At 42.4% G+C, this 17,994-nt stretch overlaps 1 pseudogene; it reads left to right on the top strand.

Annotated features, from left to right (window-relative positions):
- The first annotated feature begins 3,461 nt into the window (after positions 1 to 3,461).
- Positions 3,462 to 10,800, top strand: LOC140843882 (olfactory receptor 6C74-like; annotated as a pseudogene).
- Positions 10,801 to 17,994: the final 7,194 nt, after the last annotated feature.

Genomic DNA, 17,994 nt, shown 5'->3' on the forward strand with positions numbered 1-17,994 from the left:
ATCACCTGATACTGTTTCTATTAGAACAGCTACTGTTGGTCTGAATCCTGAATCCACAGATAATTTACTACTGCTGTTCTTTGTTTTTGTTTTTTCTTTTTAAGTTGAATCTTATTTAAAAGATATTTAAACAAGTATTGGACCTTTAATAAATTTTTAGATACAGGAACAACATATTACTTAAGAGAACTTCCACAGAAATACTGAAATGCTTCCCTGAAATGCTTTCAGCTTTTCTGCTCTAGTGAGGCAGACGACACAACAAATGGGATACTAAGATAGGAGATACTTTGTTGACCACCTACTAAATAGAGGCACTGCTATGCATTTTATATAAATCATATAATTCAGAAAATAACATTGTATATCATAATCATTATTAGCATTATATATAAGAACAAAAGATAGCTCAGTAAAGATAAGGTCATTTTGTGAGAAACAAAGCTCTAATGATTAGTGAAAACTTAGTCAGGAAGACTTAGTTTTCATCTTTTCAATTGAAGATCTTAAAGTTTTTTAAACATTTACATTAGATCTCTTCACACATTCCTGAGTTGTCTAGTAGGGGACATTGATCTTCTTTACATGTCCAGAGCTCTGAATGAAGGCAAGTGCATTAATAGTATCACTTTGCCTTGCTTGCAGTCATCTTTACCTTGAACTCCCACACTCTGTGCTTTCAAATACCTTCCTGTCTCAAAATAGATAAGCTGTCCTGGGTCCCCTAAGTCCCCAATTCCAGTATCACCATACTTAAGAACATTGTCTATCTTTTCAAGGAAGAGTTAGTCACTCGATTCTGAGTAACTTCACCCTTAATACAACTTTTGCAAGTAAACCATTGGCAACTGTCCCACATAAGTAATTCTAGCCTGCCAATTGATTTGCTCATAAGATTAACTGTTTTGAATTAATTTTTCCAAAATAAATTCTGACAGATATGTACTTCTGTGTCTGAATATGGACAGAGACTTTCTTTTGCTCTTTCATCAAATGAATCTCTTCCTATGATAAAATAAAGATAAAGTCTTCCTAAATAAAAACCTATGACTGGAAAACCCTAATTTATTATTCAAAAGAAATCTAGGCAATCATCCTTCCTTTGTCTCAACAAACATAGCTCCAATTTGGGTCAATTAAACAATAATATAAAATTCCTTATCCTACAAATGAATTTAAAAAATTTTTTTACTTTATTTTGATATCTCATTATGATATTATTTACTGAAAGCTGAATTAGATTTCCTACTGCGACCAAAATACTTGAAATATTCTATTTCTAATAAATGTCTCCTTGCTTTATTTGTAATTTGAATTTAAAAAGCATCAGCTTGTCTACATTTAGCTATTATTACCTCTCTACTTTTTCATCTCACATTTTCTCCTGAACCCTCTTTTGTTTGGTCTATAATCTACCAATTCATTTACTCTGCTCTTTCAAACTCCACCTTTCCAAATTCATTAGTACTCTTATTGTCATTGGCAGGAATTTAAGTAATATTTAGTGTAGTTGACCACTACCTTTTATTCATATAGTTTATTTGCCCTGGTTAGATGACACCTTATTATGTTGGTTTTTCTGACTATTTTGGCTATAATTTCTCATTTGTTTTGCTGGCTTCTCTTGTGACTCATTCCTTGATATTATAATCCCTAAAATTCTAAGACTACATCTGAAGCCCTTCTTTATAGTCCTTATTGTCAAGTCACTCACCTTAATGATAGAGCTCTTCTGATTCCAAATTATGTGTGTGTGTGTTCGTGTCTGTGTGTGTATGTGTGTTTATGTAAAGTGGCTAAAAACATTTCACAATTGTTGACAAATTTGAAAGAGTAGATTGAGGAAGCTCAGAGAATACAAACAGAAAATAAAAAATATATAATTAGGAATATGAATCTACAAACTGATGAAAACCCAAGACAAAAAGAAACTCTTGAAGGCTAACAAGGGAAAATACACATTCCCTACATAATAACAGGAATAACAATTAGCCCTGACTTCTGTTCAGAAGCACTGAGAGCAGAAAGACGAGTGATGACCTACAATTGTACATAAATAAATGAAAGTGAAATTAAAATTTTCTTAGATAAACCAAAACAGCAGGAATATATTGCGAGCAAACCTACCTTACAAGAGATGTTAAAGGATTTCCTTCCAGGAAAATCAAAATGATATGTCAAAAAACTGAATTTCTTCAAAGAATAGCGAGTTTCAAAAATGGAGCAAAGGAGGATACAATATGATGTATTTTCTCATTTTGATTGCTCTACAATTTAAGTGGGCAAAACACTGATGGTAATAATGCTTTGGCTACTTAGTGAAATGAAGTTAATGGCAAAAATACAACAGAGATGAGAGAGATGTTTTAAGAACATGTGATCATAACTTGCTTACACTTCAAGGGAAGTGGTATAAATTGAGGTAGACCATTTTGAAATGTATGTTCTAAACCAGTGGGAAAATGACAAAAGGTTTTAAAAGTACTCAAGTATTTTTAAGTTAGAAAATATACTTTTAAATAATCTATTAAGGAGAAAGTCTAAAGGAAAATTGCAGAAATTTGACATGAGTGAGCAGTAACACAAATAAGTGTGGGAGAAGGAACTGATCTTCCTTATGGAAGAATCCAAATACAGGTAGGTAGGTAAATAGACAGACAGACAGTTACCCCTTCCAGGAAGTGAAGCTTATTAATCCTTCTCCACTCCTTTGATGTGGGCTATTTAGTAATTAGTTGCCAAGAAAATATTATAGATAGGAGAAAAATAACATTTTTTTTAACTGGAAAACTATACCTTAAACAAGTTGTCAAGGAAAATATTAACAGTGATAAGTCATGGTGATGTCATTTGCCCTCTGATATGATGGGATGATAAGCATTTTTGGTCATTCTTATGTTCTTTACCTAAATACAGAACACTAATCTATTACTTAGTAAAAAAAGAGAGAACTCCAAATTGAGGAGCACTTTTAAAATTGCTTGATAATTGTGGGTAAAATTGTGATATTTCCAGAATCTCTTTTGGCCTTAGTGCATCTACATATCAAGAGGTGTTTCCAAGGGGTGGAGAGAAGTAGTCCATCCAGACATAGATAGGTGATTGCAATGGGAAGTGAGGACATATCTGGACCCAAGAGGTTGGGTGGGGTCCCTTTTTGTAGCTGGGTTGTGACAGATATGGGCAAGCAGAAGTGGACAATTGCTTGTAAGCAGTAAATGGGGTTCTCCCACTTTATTTCTCCATTTGACTGATTTTGGTTTCAGAGGTAATTTGCTCCCAGCTGGGAAAATATTTCCCCCCAAGAGTTACACCTGGTGATAGTCAGCAAGACCTCTGAACCCAAAATTTGTCTTCATATGTGAGATGCTTAGGTGGACTGCCCCTAGAAAAGGTAAGGAGATAGCAGAAATGCCCAAGTGGATGGTGGTGAGGCCTCAGTGGCTTCTGCAGTAGGGGTGATGACTCACCCTTACCTCTGGCAGCGTTGGAGGGTACAGCTTAACCCGGGAACACTCTATTCATGGGGCTTCCTCCTGGGGAAACCCCAGTGGGAAATTGGTCTATGGTAAAGCACATCCTAGGTGGGTGCTCTCTTCCCCAGAATTGGCAAAGGGTGGAAACACTGGAAGCTATGGAATTAACCCTCCGTGACATAGAAGACTGCTTAGAGGCCCTGAGTGGCCGTGTAGAAGCTGGGATTGTGGGATATTTGTTTCTTGAGATAGCAGAAAGGCTTACTGAGGAGAGAGACACACTTTGGCTTCACCTGGGGATGCTGGGTGATTACCTATGGGATGCCCTTAAGAAAGAAAGACAGTTACTGAGAACAGGTCCTGCTCCTGGAAGATGTGTTAGAGTGAGGAAGGAGGGGGCAAGATGATTTGTGTTACAGGAGGCTGTGGGTGGGGGGGGTAGGAGCAGGGCCCTGAGCCCTCCATGTGGTCGAGGAGATGTCAGAGGAAGATGAGGGGGCGGAGCTGAGGGCAGAATTGCTGTCAAGGCCACCTCCAGGGGCACCAGCCTCTCCACACAAAAGGCTCTGACCAAGGTAGTAACCACCTGTTCCACTGTGGGGTGGGTGTGAGACTGGACCCAAAGGCATGGAGTGGCATGGCACAGATACCTGCACTGGCCAAATGGGGTGCATACTTAAAGTAGTGTGGTGCCCTCTCCAATGGCACCTTAAGTGGACAACTCCAACACTTATTGGGCCAGTGATGTATACTAGTGGAAAACAGGAGGAACTTGCTTTTGAGTCATTGGTAGCCAAGAGTCCTTATTAGGAGGGAATGCCACATACCTGAAGATGCTTGGTACACAGATGCCTCCAGTCATGGGCAGCCCCCAAAGTGGAGAGCTGTGTCTTTCCATCCTAAGACTGAGACAATATGGACGAAAGATGAAGAAGGAAGAGCAGTCAAGGGGCTGAGCTGTGGTCAGTATGGCTCATGATCACACAGGAGCCCTCCCCTATAGTTGTCTGCACCGACGGCTGGGCCGTCTATCAGGGCTTGACCCTGTGGTTACCAACATGGTACCATGTCAACTGGATGGTTGGTCACTGGCCCCCTTGGGGGCACGAGTTGTGCCAAGACCTATGGGCCTCTGGTCAGACTAAAACTGTTACTGTATATCATGTGACTGGCCATTTGCCTTTGGCATCCCCAGGGACTGATGAAGCAGACACACTGGCCCAGGAACATTGGCTTGAAGGAAAGCCTGCCTCTGATGTAGCTGGATGGTAACATCAGCATCCCTTTTTTGTAGCCGGGTCATGAGAGACACGGGTGAGCAGAAGTGGATGACTGACTATAAGCAATTAATGGGTGTATCCCATCTTATTTCTCCCTGACTGCTTTCAGTTTCAAAGGTAATGTGCCCCAGGCTTGTAAAATATTTTCCCACCAGAGTTACAACAAGTTTCCTCCAAACTGACAAGTAAATGAACAAGAAAAGACTGAAAAGCAATCAAAGTCCAGATGACAATAAGGACACTACATGAGTAAGTGCTGTGTAGTATCCTGGACTAGATGCTATAATAAAAAAAGGAAATTAGTGAGAACACTATTGAAATAGAAATAAATTTAGGTCTCTAGTTAATAGTAATGTACCAATGCTTCTTTTTCAGTATGTCTTTTATTTTGACAATAGTATACTGATAATACAATATATGTACATTCACAGGAACTGGGTAGATTTTTCCCAAATAAAACAGTTGAAAAACAAGCTGCCCTCTAAAACATCAACCCAAACTGCTGTGTCATTAGTGCAAAAAAATCAGTGAGGACTTGAGAGGCCAGGGCCTAGGAGTGCAGGGCACTGACTAAGTGGATGCCCCCTATTCTGTAACTTTCTCTTAGAGCCTCTCGCTCTTTTGTATGCAGTATGTAGAACATGTCCCAGCAGGAAATGGTGGGCCCCTGCTTTCCCCTCTCACATGGGGCTGGGGAGAAACCAACGGAATTCTGTGAATGCATCTGTCAGTGCAAACAAGACCTTTCTTAGAGACAATAAAAACCCTATAAAAGGGAATTAATGACTCAAGAGCCTGGCATTTTGCAATGTTACTTCCCTAAACTCATTTGATGAATCCTTAGTGGCAAGCAATGGAAGACTGAGGCCACCAGTACAGAGTAACATCTGACTGATGGAGAAGCTGAGAATCTAAGAGGAAACTCCTGCAGTCTCCTAGCCTCTGTCTGGGGAGGGGAAATCCCGTGGCAAAATACCTAGCTGAAACCGAAATCAGTCAACGGGAGAACTAAAGTTTAAAACCCAGTTATTGCTTACAAACAGCCATCCGGTGTCTCTCTCTCTCTCCTCCTGTGGCAAAAGTGAGCGAATACTCCCCTCAATCTCTCAAGTCCAGACAAGTCCTTCCTCACCCAGGTAATTAACCATTGATAGGGAGATGAACTGCTCTCCACCCCTTGGAAATGCCTGCTGATATGGAGATGTGCTAAAGCCAGGCAAGGGATTCTGGAAATAATTGCGATTTTCTCCACACTGAGGAAGAATCCTAGAATCTAAAAGGAAACTCCTGCAATCTTCTAGTCTCTGTAGACAAAAGCTTGAAGCTATGATTTGCCAAAGTGGAAGAGCCTGGGTAAGTACCTAGGCCTTTAGTAGAGCCACTGACATCTTATACCCTAACAATATGCACAATTAATTCATCATCTCACATCATTTCACATGGTTTGGTCGAGGTTGTCTGCTTCTACCTGTGTGTCAGGATAAATTATTTTAAATGATTAGTACTGATGTTCTCAAGAAACTCTACCCAATATTTGGAAGCAGAGAACAGGAGTTCTTGTACTGGAAAATTAGTTAGAAATATTCAGAATTATTCTTACAAAAAATATATGAACATATGTTCTTTACTATGGGACACAGTAAAGAAATTAAACAAATATGAAATATAAGTCCTAGGAAACAGGTTTTGATAATAACAAAGATTTGGTAGGATATGAGTAAAACAAATACCCCAAAGGTTTAACAACAACAAAAATATTTTTATCTTATTTAAATGGTCAGTCTGGTATGTTGAAACTCTTCCATGAAGTCGTTGTGTTTCTGATCTGGTGTGGCCTGCAATGGTGTCCAGAACCTGGGTGTGTTTTTTCTTATTGATTCCCCATCCGTAGGGTGATTGCTCATACTCATGGCTCCCAGGGGCTTCTCACCTGTCTTCATTGCAAGAATGAGAGGGTAAAGAAGGAAAGGAGAGCAAGCCCGACCAATCAAGTAATAATCCCAGGAAACTGCATGTTATCTCTGTTTACATTTTTTAACAGAATTTAGTAACATGGCTACAATAAGTTGCAAGGAAGGCTAACTATAGCCATATGTAAATAGCCTATTAATACAGAAGTGGAGAATGCTTTGAAATTATGAAATCTTTAAGATCCACTACATAATATCACAAACCACTATTTGGAGGAAAGACAGCTTTCAGAATAGGAATGGAATGGCATACAGGACCGGAGATGCAAGGTGTATCTGGAGAATTAATCATGGTGCATTTAGCCTGAGGTACAATTTTTTCAGTGACAGGATAAATTTTCCAATTTATATTGTTACTCTTTATTATGGATTAAAATATTTTCATTTTGCTTCCAAATCCTTATTTCTAAACATAGAATCACAAAACATCAGTGTGTGGGAAGGTAAGCATATATTAAGGAAATCTCTATTGAATTCTCTGGCAACAGTTTAAATAAGTGTTTTCTTTGTCAGTGGTTATTTTAAAAAATATTTAATGCGTGGGGAAAGCCCTGGTACACATATAAATTTTTGATCCTATGGGATTGGTATACTTGCATCTCATATCCCGCTGAGAATTCTTCATAATCTTTGGTTGTTTTCCTTCAGGGTACAGACAGCACAATTACTCCATGGGATTAGTGCTGGTTAATTTATATGGCACTGTGAATAATACTTAGAAAAGTACTTAAAACATGACTAAGTAAATGGAAGTAATGGGGAAATTTAATACACTAGTCTGAAATCTGTAGAAAACAACAACAAAACCTGTATAAAGCTGCCACTTATAACAAGAAAAACAGACACAGAGGGTGGTTAGCGTGAGATCCACCAGAGAGGAGTGGAATGCCGGTGTGCTCTGTAGGGCAGGATGATGAAATAGCTAAATATGGAAGCAGAAGTTAAATTTCGTTTGAAAAAAGACATCTGTGCATATTACATCTTTTTAAAAATGGTGTTTCATCTTCTAAGTGTTTTTGGCAGACCGCTTTAGGACTCAAGAAGATGAAAAGAATCGGTATGTTTAAAATTTGAAATCCATATTTCCTGTCAGATATATTTTAACCAATTTTTGTCTCATTTTATCTTTACCTCATTAATGTTATTTTTTCTAACCTTTAAAATTTTGATTTAGGGAAAATGGTGAAAGAAGACAAATGGAATACAGTGATAATTTAGTATTGAAAAACTGTTCCTTTTAATTTATCTGATAGTCACAATATGCAACACAACTAAATGTATCGTATTCACAGGCCTGCCTCCTAATGCTTTGCTTATGTGACCTTTGTTAATTTTTACAGTGTGTTTTAGTAGTAGTTTCTATAATTGACATAGAACAATTCTAATTAAGTGTTTTAGATATATGCATTCCTGCAATATTGCCATAGGTGTGATTTGTGTAAATGAGGGAAGATGTGTAGTAATTGCTTCACAGTTACGTGAATGTACAAGGAGTGTGAATGTAAAGGGAAAAATGACCCTCATCCCTTCTCATCCAAACTGTGTACACGATTAACATAACTTTGAGAGAAGTTCTCATTTTTTGTATCTTAGTATCCTCCTATGAACTCCTCTAGATGATACAGGAAAAAACTTTTATTTTACCTTGTATGTTTATTTTATGTATGGCCTTTTCTAAATTAATGCATGCTTATAGGTTGGAAACAATGACCTTGATATTGTCAAGACAGAAAACATTATGTTATCTAGGGTCCATCACTAAACTTTAACCTTTTTCTGTGTTTGATGATTTAGATACCAAGGAATACAATTTTCTTTAGAGATATTATTAATCCTTTTTTTAAAGAAACACACTAAAATCTGTCCTACAATTATTTACAGAAAATGTACTCTTGAAAGGACACTTGGAAAACACACTCTTTCGAATTAATCCTGAACTTCAATTCACTAGCTGTGCAAACCAAACAATACAACTGTCTCAATATGTACCTGGCATTGAGAACAGTATTCTATAATGAACATTTTAAGTATGTGTTAGCCAAACATTTGAATATCCTATCATAGGGAAAAGTTTGTGTCACCCCAAAAAGTTGTGTCACCACTATTCTGATATTATGTGTTCAATAGTTACCAAACACTCATTCTTCATCTCTTTTAGGCCATGCTTAATACAAAGAACAAAATAAAATAAACACAAAGAAAAGAAATAGGTGGAGGGAAATATCATTGGTAAATATTTTCTTCTTATAAATATTTACTTACAAAATTTTAACTTACTAAGTTACAGATTTACTTACTAATTTACATTTTTTAAATTTTTCAAAATTTTACTCACTCATTAACATATTTTTAATATTATTTTGAATTTTTCATCAGACTCACTCTCCTATCTCTAAGAAACCCTTCTTACTTCTCTAGGTTTCCACAAGTTTTGTTTTTATCTTATTTTTCTTTTCCTCTCACACCTCATACAATGTCCTGAACACATAGTTTTATATTTCTATCTGCTTCTATATCCTTCCTCTCATTTTTCACTTCATTTTAACTGGTATATTCTCATCTCCACAACATGCATTAGAAAACTGAAATTACCACTGTGGTTACTGATATTCTCAGGGTACAAGGTAGGTAGGGTAGTGATCATAACAGAGATAAGTGAAATGTGTGTGTATGTGTGTGGGTAGGTGAAGTGGATGAGGTAAATGCAAACATGGGCTAAAATACTTGTAATAACAGGTATAGATTGTCTCCTAATATGCAAACTTCTTATATTAAACAGAAATAGCTCCATCCCAAACTCTTGCATAAATGCAAGAGAGAAGAAAATTTCATTCTATGTTTTAGAAGTCCCTTTAATTTCCCTATAATTTATTCAAATAAAAATGGAGAAATTTTACTGCCATCATATTGGTTATTCTCTGTTGCAAACTAAAGATTGAACTCTGTCCAGATACCCTCAAAAGGCAAACTACTGTTCTTCCTGCCATGACCATCTCTAGAACATGAATGAGACTTGTGTTGCTCTAGCTGAAACATCACCGTAACCACTATTATCATGTAACTTTCCCTTTGGGATCGTCATTTTCTTATTCTTTTTTTTCTTTTTCATTTAGACCTGGACAAGTAGAGGACAGTAACGGGGAACCACACGAGAGTGACAGTGCTCATCCTAGCAGGGCTGACTGATGATCCACAGCTGGAGGCGGTGTTGTTTACCTTCCTGCTGCTCACCTACCTGCTCAGCATCACCGGCAATCTGATCATCATCACACTCACCCTGCTGGATCCTCACCTCAAGACCCCCATGTACTTCTTCCTTTGGAATTTTTCCTTCCTAGAAATTTCCTTCACAACTACATGCATCCCTAAATTGCTGGTGATGATGGCAACCGGGACAAAACCATTTCCTATAACAGTTGTGCAGCTCAAGTGTTTTTTGCCTTCCTTCTTGCAGCATGTGAATTTTACCTGCTGGCAGCCATGTCCTATGACCGCTATGTTGCCATCTGTAAGCCCCTGCGTTACACAGCCATCATGAGCACCAAAATCTGCACACAGCTTGTCTCCTGTTGTTGGCTTGCTGGGTTCTTTACCATCTTTATACCTCTCCTCTTGGGCCTAAACCTTGATTTCTGTGACTCCAACATTGTTGATCATGTCTACTGTGACTCAACTTCCCTCCTGCAGATCTCCTGCTCAGACACAAAGCTCACCGAGACAATGGGTTTCATTTCTGCTGTGATGGCACTCCTGTTCACCCTGGTAATGGTGATAATATCATATACGTATATTGTATTAACAATTCTAAAACTCCCTTCCGCTAACCAGAGGAAAAAAGCTTTTTCAACATGTTCTTCTCACATGATTTTGATCTCCCTTTCTTATGGCAACTGCATCTTCATATATGTTAAACCTCCAGTGAAACAAAAAGTATCTTTTTCCAAGGGAATTGCAGTTCTCAATACCTCTGTTGCACCATTTTTGAACCCTTTTATCTACACCTTATGGAACCAAAAGGTGAAACACGCCTTCATTAATATGATACACAGGGTTGTTTCTCTCCCAAACAAATGAATATCCTATTGCATCACATGTAAAGAAACAAACAAAGGGACCCTGGCAATACCAGTGTATCCAATTATCGCGTCCCGCCACCTAGGGCGATAGCAGGAGAACGATCACCGAAGGCCTGGTTCATTAGGAACCTTTATTATGGGCGTCCGAGCATCCATCTAGCGAAAGGCAAAAGCAAAAACAACAACCACAACCACCTCCTCCAGGGCAGCAGCTTATATAGCATATCCCAGCCAATCAGCTGACTGATCACACGCCAGGTTCAGTCTTATTGGAAACATGTGAAAAGCATGCTATGAGCACAAGCATGGAAATGGGGACAAGCCAGTCATGGAGACTTCCTTATGCACTGAGCTGTAGGGCCAGGAAGGGTGGTGTCTAGGAAGCAGGCACCATCTTTAGGGCGTTGTCCTGCTAGAGTGGGGCTCAGCCTCGGCCGTAGGCCGGGCCTCCACATCTCCCCATTTATTGTTTTATAACCAAAGGGCTGTCGGGATCATGCCTGTCTTAGGTCGTCTGGAGTCTGCGGCATTCTTACCCATCCTCAGGCAACAGACAACTTAGGTCTGCGTCCTGTCTTAGGTTGATATGCGCAGCTCCCGATCTTACCCGTCCTTGACTACTGATCCAGCATATTAAGCCATACTCTAGGGGAGATGCCTTCCTCTAGCGCTGGCATGGCCTGCAACAGGACCTTCCGTTCTCCCCGTTGCTGTTTTTGTATGGAACAGACTTTCCTCCCAAGCAGGAGGAGGCCCACAATTGCCAATATTCCTATGACACCTACACCTGACCAGGCTTTGGTGGCATTTAACACAGCTTCAGCTATTTGAGCTACGGAGAGCATCTCTACCTTCTTGGAGCTAACATTCAAAATTTCTAACCGTAGCTGAGTGGTGAGCTCATCAAGCTCACTGGACCAATTTGTGGTTAACATCTTGCCTAAGTGTCTGGACAAGTTGGCAGCTTTAGAATAATTATGAAAAGGAATACCAGTAATACACCCCCGTATAAGAATGGATGCAGCCCACAGACAAAACCTCCCCCAAGAGGTCCAATTGTTCTTGAAGAAGGTTCATGCATTGGTTGACCAAGGCCATCCCATTCTTAAAATGGCCATTGATGACATTCTGCGTTGTCATTGCAGAGGCAGTGGCCTGGGACAGACCATTCAGCATCTCTGCCGTAGGAATGGTGATAGCGCGGCGGTGGCTGCAGCTGCAGCGGCCACCGAGGTGGCAATGGCCAAGGCAATGGCTGCAGAGATGCCAAAGTCTCTCTTGTACCGGGAGTGGCAGAGGCCACGCCTTCACCACTCCCCACAGCATTCTCGGCTCCACCGTTGCCTGCTGTAGGATCCACGGCAGGAGCAGAAGCAGTGCGATCATCTTGTACCTCCGCTCCGGGGTTTTCCACTCTGCGTATCAGACGTTCAGGCACCCAAACGGGGTTCTGCTGGTCCTGTGGAAAAACACAAACCAAGCCTCGGGTCCAGATTATCACTGGGTCCGGGCCTTTCCATGTTCCTTCCAACACATCCTTCCACAAAACTTTAGGCATGTGTTTTGGATTGGATTGTTGGCCGTGCCGTTCTGCTGCACTGCGGCCATTTTTGTCCAGTGTTAAAAAGTTTAAAATGAATAATATGATGTTTAATTTGTCTCTGGGGGATCTAAAGTCTTCTCCTACTCCCCCTTTTTGTTTATATAAGGCATTCTTGAGGGTGAGGTGGGTGCGTTCCACCATACCCTGACCCTGAGGATTAGGGAATGCCAGTAGTATGTTTGATGTCTAGAGTTTTGACAAAGGTAAGGAATGGTTTGGATGAATACGCTGGCCCATTGTCCGTTTTCAGATGCTTGGGCTTTCCCCAGGCCGAAAATGCTTGCAAACAATGGGAAATGACATCCCAAGATTTCTCTCCCGTGTGGCAGGATGCAAAGATAACACCTGAGCAGGTGTCCACAGACACATGAACATATTTCATCCTGCCAAATTTGGGGATGTGAGTGACATCCATTTGCCAAATGTGGTTGGGAAGCAATCCTTTTGGGTTAACCCCTATGGGGGTAGGGGGAAGAAGCGATACACACCACTTTGCTGCTGACCACTATGGCTCTCGCCTGTTCTCTAGTGATCTGGAACTTCAGGCAGAGGGTGGTGGCATTAGCGTGAAATTTCTTGTGAAATAGATTGGCCTGTTCCACAGGGTCTGTTACCACAAACATAGTAGATTCCCTAGTCAGGGAATCTGCGCGATGGTTTCCCTCGGCGAGGGGCCCCGGAAGGGAGGTATGAGCTCTTATATGTCCAATGAAGAAGGGGTCTGAACAGTCCCAAATTATCTGCTGTAGGCATCTAAGAATATTTAAGATGGATGAGGAGGGGTTAATGTGACCTGCGCACTCTATTGCAGAGATGGCATTCACTACATACTGGCTGTCTGATAGAAGGTTAAAGGGTTCCTTTGGAAAGAGCTCAAATGCTTGCATCACTGCTAATAGTTCTGTCTGTTGGGCAAAGGTAGTCGCGAACTTGAAGGTCCACGAGCCACCATCAGTGACTATGGCCACAATGCCAGTTTTAGAACCATCAGTGAACAGTACTCTTACTTTAGGTATGGGTTTATGTCTGGTGTTTCTCGGGCAAAGGAGGCTTGAGAGACGGTGTGTACAATGGCCCATGTGTCACAACAAGAGGCAAGGCACTCTAACTGTGTCACTGAGTATGGAGTTATGATAATAGAGGGCGCTATTCCAAAGGTTTTGACTGCCGCCTTGATTCCCTTGAGGATTAAGTCCGCTATAGACTGTGGGTAACAAATCAACGTCTTTCCTGGTGAATGAGCTAAATACACCCACAGAAGGGGTCCCTCTTGCCAGAGCATGCCTGTGGGGCTATGATTGCTGGGAAGCGTAATAAAGGAAAGAGGTTTCTGATAATTTATTCTATCCACTTGAGCAAGTTCTAAACGGGATTGGATGAGTTCCAATGCCCTTATTGCCTGATCAGTGAGTTAGCGGGGTGATGTTAGATCTGGGTCACCTCTCAGTATAGCATAGAGAGGTCGGAGCTCTTCATCAGTAAGCTTTAGGTAGGGTCACACCCAATTTATATCACCAAGCAGTTTCTGGAAATCATTAAGATTTTTTAGGTGATCTGTCCTTATAACTATTTTCAAGGGTCTGGCCAGGGTGCTTTCTAATCTCATTCCTAAATAACTCTTGGCACTAGTCTTCTGGATTTTTTCTGGGGCTATAGCCAGGCCCCATTTTTGGAAGTGCGACTGCAAGAAACAGAGACCTTGCTCTAGCTCCCTGCTGCTCTCATGACACAAAAGGATGTCATCCATATAATGATAGATGATCATGTTAGGAAACTTTCCTCTGACAACTGACAAAGCCTTACTCACATATAGTTGACACATAGTGGGGCTATTGGCCATTCCCTGCGGTAATACTCTCCATTCATAGCGCTCATCTGGGCGGTCATGGTTAATGGCAGGTATGGTAAAGGCAAATTTGGCACAATCTTCAGGGTGAAGGGGGATAGAAAAGAAACAGTCTTTGATATCCACAACTATCATTTCCCAATCCTTAGGCAGGGCCATGGGCAGTGGCAAACCCAGTTGTATTGAGCCCATAAGCACCATCTGCTTATTTACAGCTCTAAGGTCATGTAAAAGCCTCCACTTCCCTGTTTTCTTTCTTATCACAAAAATAGGTGTGTTCCAGGGGGAGGTAGAGGCCTGAATATGCTTGGCAGCAAGCTGCTCCTGTACTAAAGTGTGGGCTGCTTCCCTCTTCTCTTTAGTAAGGGGCCACTGAGGAACCCACACAGGATTCTCAGATCGCCACTGAATCTTTATTTGCTGTTCTCCTTCAGTGGCCCCAAGGAAAAACCCAGCCCGGGCCCTCCAAATCGACTGGGCGTAATGTTAGACAAAGGAATGGGCTTTTCTTGACCCGACAAGTTCTTCCCAAGTCCACCTGTCCTGGGGTAGCCCTGTCTTTTCATCTAGTACATCTCTTTCCCAGAGGGACACGGGTATGTTTAGCATGAAGGGTTGAATTATCCCCTTGTGCCCTTCTTGGTCATCCAAGACAGTGAAGCAGCACTTCATAGGGGCACTTGGGCTATCCCGAGTCCTCTTAAGGTTTGTGTAGCTTGATTTAAAGGCCATTCCTTCGGCCATTCATCTTCCTTTATGATACTACGGTCTGCTCCTGTGTCCAGCAATCCTGAGAAATGCCTACCTCTGATCTCTAAGGTGTGCATGGGCCTGGTTCCCAAATCCAATGTAAGACAAGCCAGCGGAGCCCCAGAAGACCCAAACCCTTGCTGTCCTCGAACGCATTTTTATGAGCATACAAATCATGTTTGCTAGGAAGCATAAGAATTTGAGCAATGCGATCTCCTGGGCTAATAGCCATGATTCCTCGTGGGGAGGAGACCATAATTTTAACTATTCCAATAAGAGACCCACTAATCCTTTTGCCAAAGGTCCCTTAAAATCTGACTCTACAACTTGAACTCCCATCTCGGGGGTCAATACGAGTCTGGTGGTGGCACAGATGTCCACTCCTGCGCTTCCTGCTGTTGCTCTCCGTGATCCCTCGGTGCTGGGTGAACTCCCTGATCTGCCAGAGGGTGGTGAGTTCTGGGTATATGTTGAACCACCCCATACATTTGCGGGACCTGAGGTGGAGGGCCCCTCCTCCCGTTTTTTGGCTCTTGAGGGGGCAGCGGTCCGCCTTCCACATCCACCACTGACCTACACTCACTGGCCCAGTGATTTCCTTTTCTACATCTTGGGCTTAATCTTGGTTTGGCCTGCTAGCAGGTTCATTGGCTTCCTTCAACTTGGGACAATCTCTTTTCAAATGACCCATTTGTTTGCAGTAGAAACAGGCCCCAGGAGGGGTTGACCTGCCACGAGCATCTCTCAATCCCTGAGTTATGGCTGCGGCCATAACCTGTCCTTGCACCACACTGTCATTAATGTCCCTACAAACCTTAATATAAGTACTCATATCTTTGTTCTTCCAGGGTCTTATGGCCTCCCTACACCATTTGTTGGCCTGCTCATAGGCCAGTTGCTTCACAAGGGGCATAGCAGTATCAACATCACCAAATATGCAACCAGCTGTTTGCATCAGTCTGGCTAGAAAGTCTGCATATGGCTCATTAGATCCTTGCAACACCTTTGACAGCTGACCCTGTAGGTCACCTGTGCCTTGCAGCGTCTTCCAGGCCCTCACTGCTGCCACGGCTATTTGCATATATACCGCTGGGGGGAATCCTACCTGATTCTGTTGACCCAAATATGGACCCGTGCCCATCAACATGTCTAAGTTCCATTGATGATTACCTGCTGAGGCATTACGCCGAGCCGTGTCCTGTGAAAATTCTTGCCAGGCTGTCTTAAATGTCAGGTACTGACCTCCAGAGAGGGCTGCTCTTGCTACATTGGCCCAATCATCTGGCATCAGGTTAAGAGAAGCTACTGACTCCACTAAAGAAACAGTGAAAGCTGCCTGGGGGCCATACGTTGTGGATGCTTCCTTCAGACTTTTAATGACCTTGAAATCTAGGGCTTGATGATACCTCTGTTGTGTATTAGGGTCTTCAAATACAGGGAAAGCGACACTTCCTTGTTCTCTCAGCCACTCCCTCCACCCCCCTCTTTCTAGTCCTTGATTGCAATCACAGGTACGACGACAGGGCTGTACGTGATATGGGGGTGGTTCTGCAAATGAAACCAGAGGAAGGGGGGGCGCTGACGGGCACCATTTTCAAGGACGGTTTCAGGGTTGTTGAGAGGGGGGTGTCCTCTGATTCCTCTTCCTCTTTCTGTTGCCTCAGCTGCGTTAGGGAGGGATAACTGCAGGGGATAGGGTGTTCCTTCCTCTGGGCGATTCTAAGTCTCCTTATATGCTTTTCTAATTCCTCCTCCGATAGCTCCCATTCCTCATCTGTAGATCCTCCTCACTCGGACCCCCTCTCTGAGGTCCTAGCGGAGGATCTTTCCTCCCGGACATCTTCCAAGACTTCGTCCCCCTCTCTTATAGCCTCTCTGCAGCTTGGCTTATCCTCCTTAAGGCACCCCCTGACTAGACTCCATATAGGAATCATCCCTACCGGGAGCGGTTCCACTTGATCTGCTTTGCGCAGGTCGTTCCCTAGTCTTTCCCACAAGGGGGCAGTGATCCTTCCCTCATCCAAAAACCACTGCACATGCTTCTCAACAGTATGTAAGAAAGCCCTCGCGGTTTTAGCCTTTAATGGAGTTCCATTAGCCCTTAGGAGTGCCCAGAGTGGTTCCTCCACCCGCATCCTAGACACCTCTGAACCCATAGTGCGGAGGAAAGGAGGTTGACTCTATTCTAAGTTGAGGTTACATGCGCCCGCCCTCATACCCCTGAATTGAGTCTCCTTACAGCTTGAGAGTCCTCGCTAACTGGTTTTCATCGCTTCCCGCGAACTTTAGTCTATGTCGCTTTACCTGCGAACTTTCCACAGCGCTCTTATTCTTTCGTAAGGAAACGCAGAAACATATACAGACTGACAGAAAAAGACAAGGAACACAAAGGCAAAACACACACACCATAATTGCTTGCATTCGCATGACCTGATGTTGCTTTCACTTTGTCCCTGACCATACTCACCACTCTCTAAAATGTCAGTCACTCGTGTAACTCTTCCAAAGGGTGTCCACTCCAATCGCCGCAGGGTGAGAAGTTCCACTCCGTCCTTGGACGCCAGGTTTTGGTCCCGGGTTTCGGCACCAGCTATCATGTCCCGCCACCTAGGACGATGGCAGGAGAATGATCACCGAAGGCCTGGTTCCTTAGGAATCTTTATTATGGGCATCCGAGCATCCATCTAGTGAAAGGCAAAAGCAAAAAACAACAACCACAACCACTTCCTCCAGGGCAGCAGCTTATATAGCATATCCCAGCCAATCAGCTGACTGATCACGCGCCAGGTTCAGTCTTATTGGAAACATGTGAAAAGCATGCTATGAGCATGAGCAAGGAAATGGGGACAAGCCAATCATGGAGACTTCCTTATGCGCTGAGCTGTAGGGCCAGGAAGGGTGGTGTCTAGGAAGCAGGCGCCATCTTTAGGGCATTGTCCAGCTAGAGTGGGGCTCAGCCACAGCCGTAGGCCGGGCCCCCACATCCAATAGTA

Source organism: Manis javanica, chromosome 10 (genome assembly GCF_040802235.1).
Source record: "Manis javanica isolate MJ-LG chromosome 10, MJ_LKY, whole genome shotgun sequence".
NCBI lineage: Eukaryota > Metazoa > Chordata > Mammalia > Pholidota > Manidae > Manis > Manis javanica.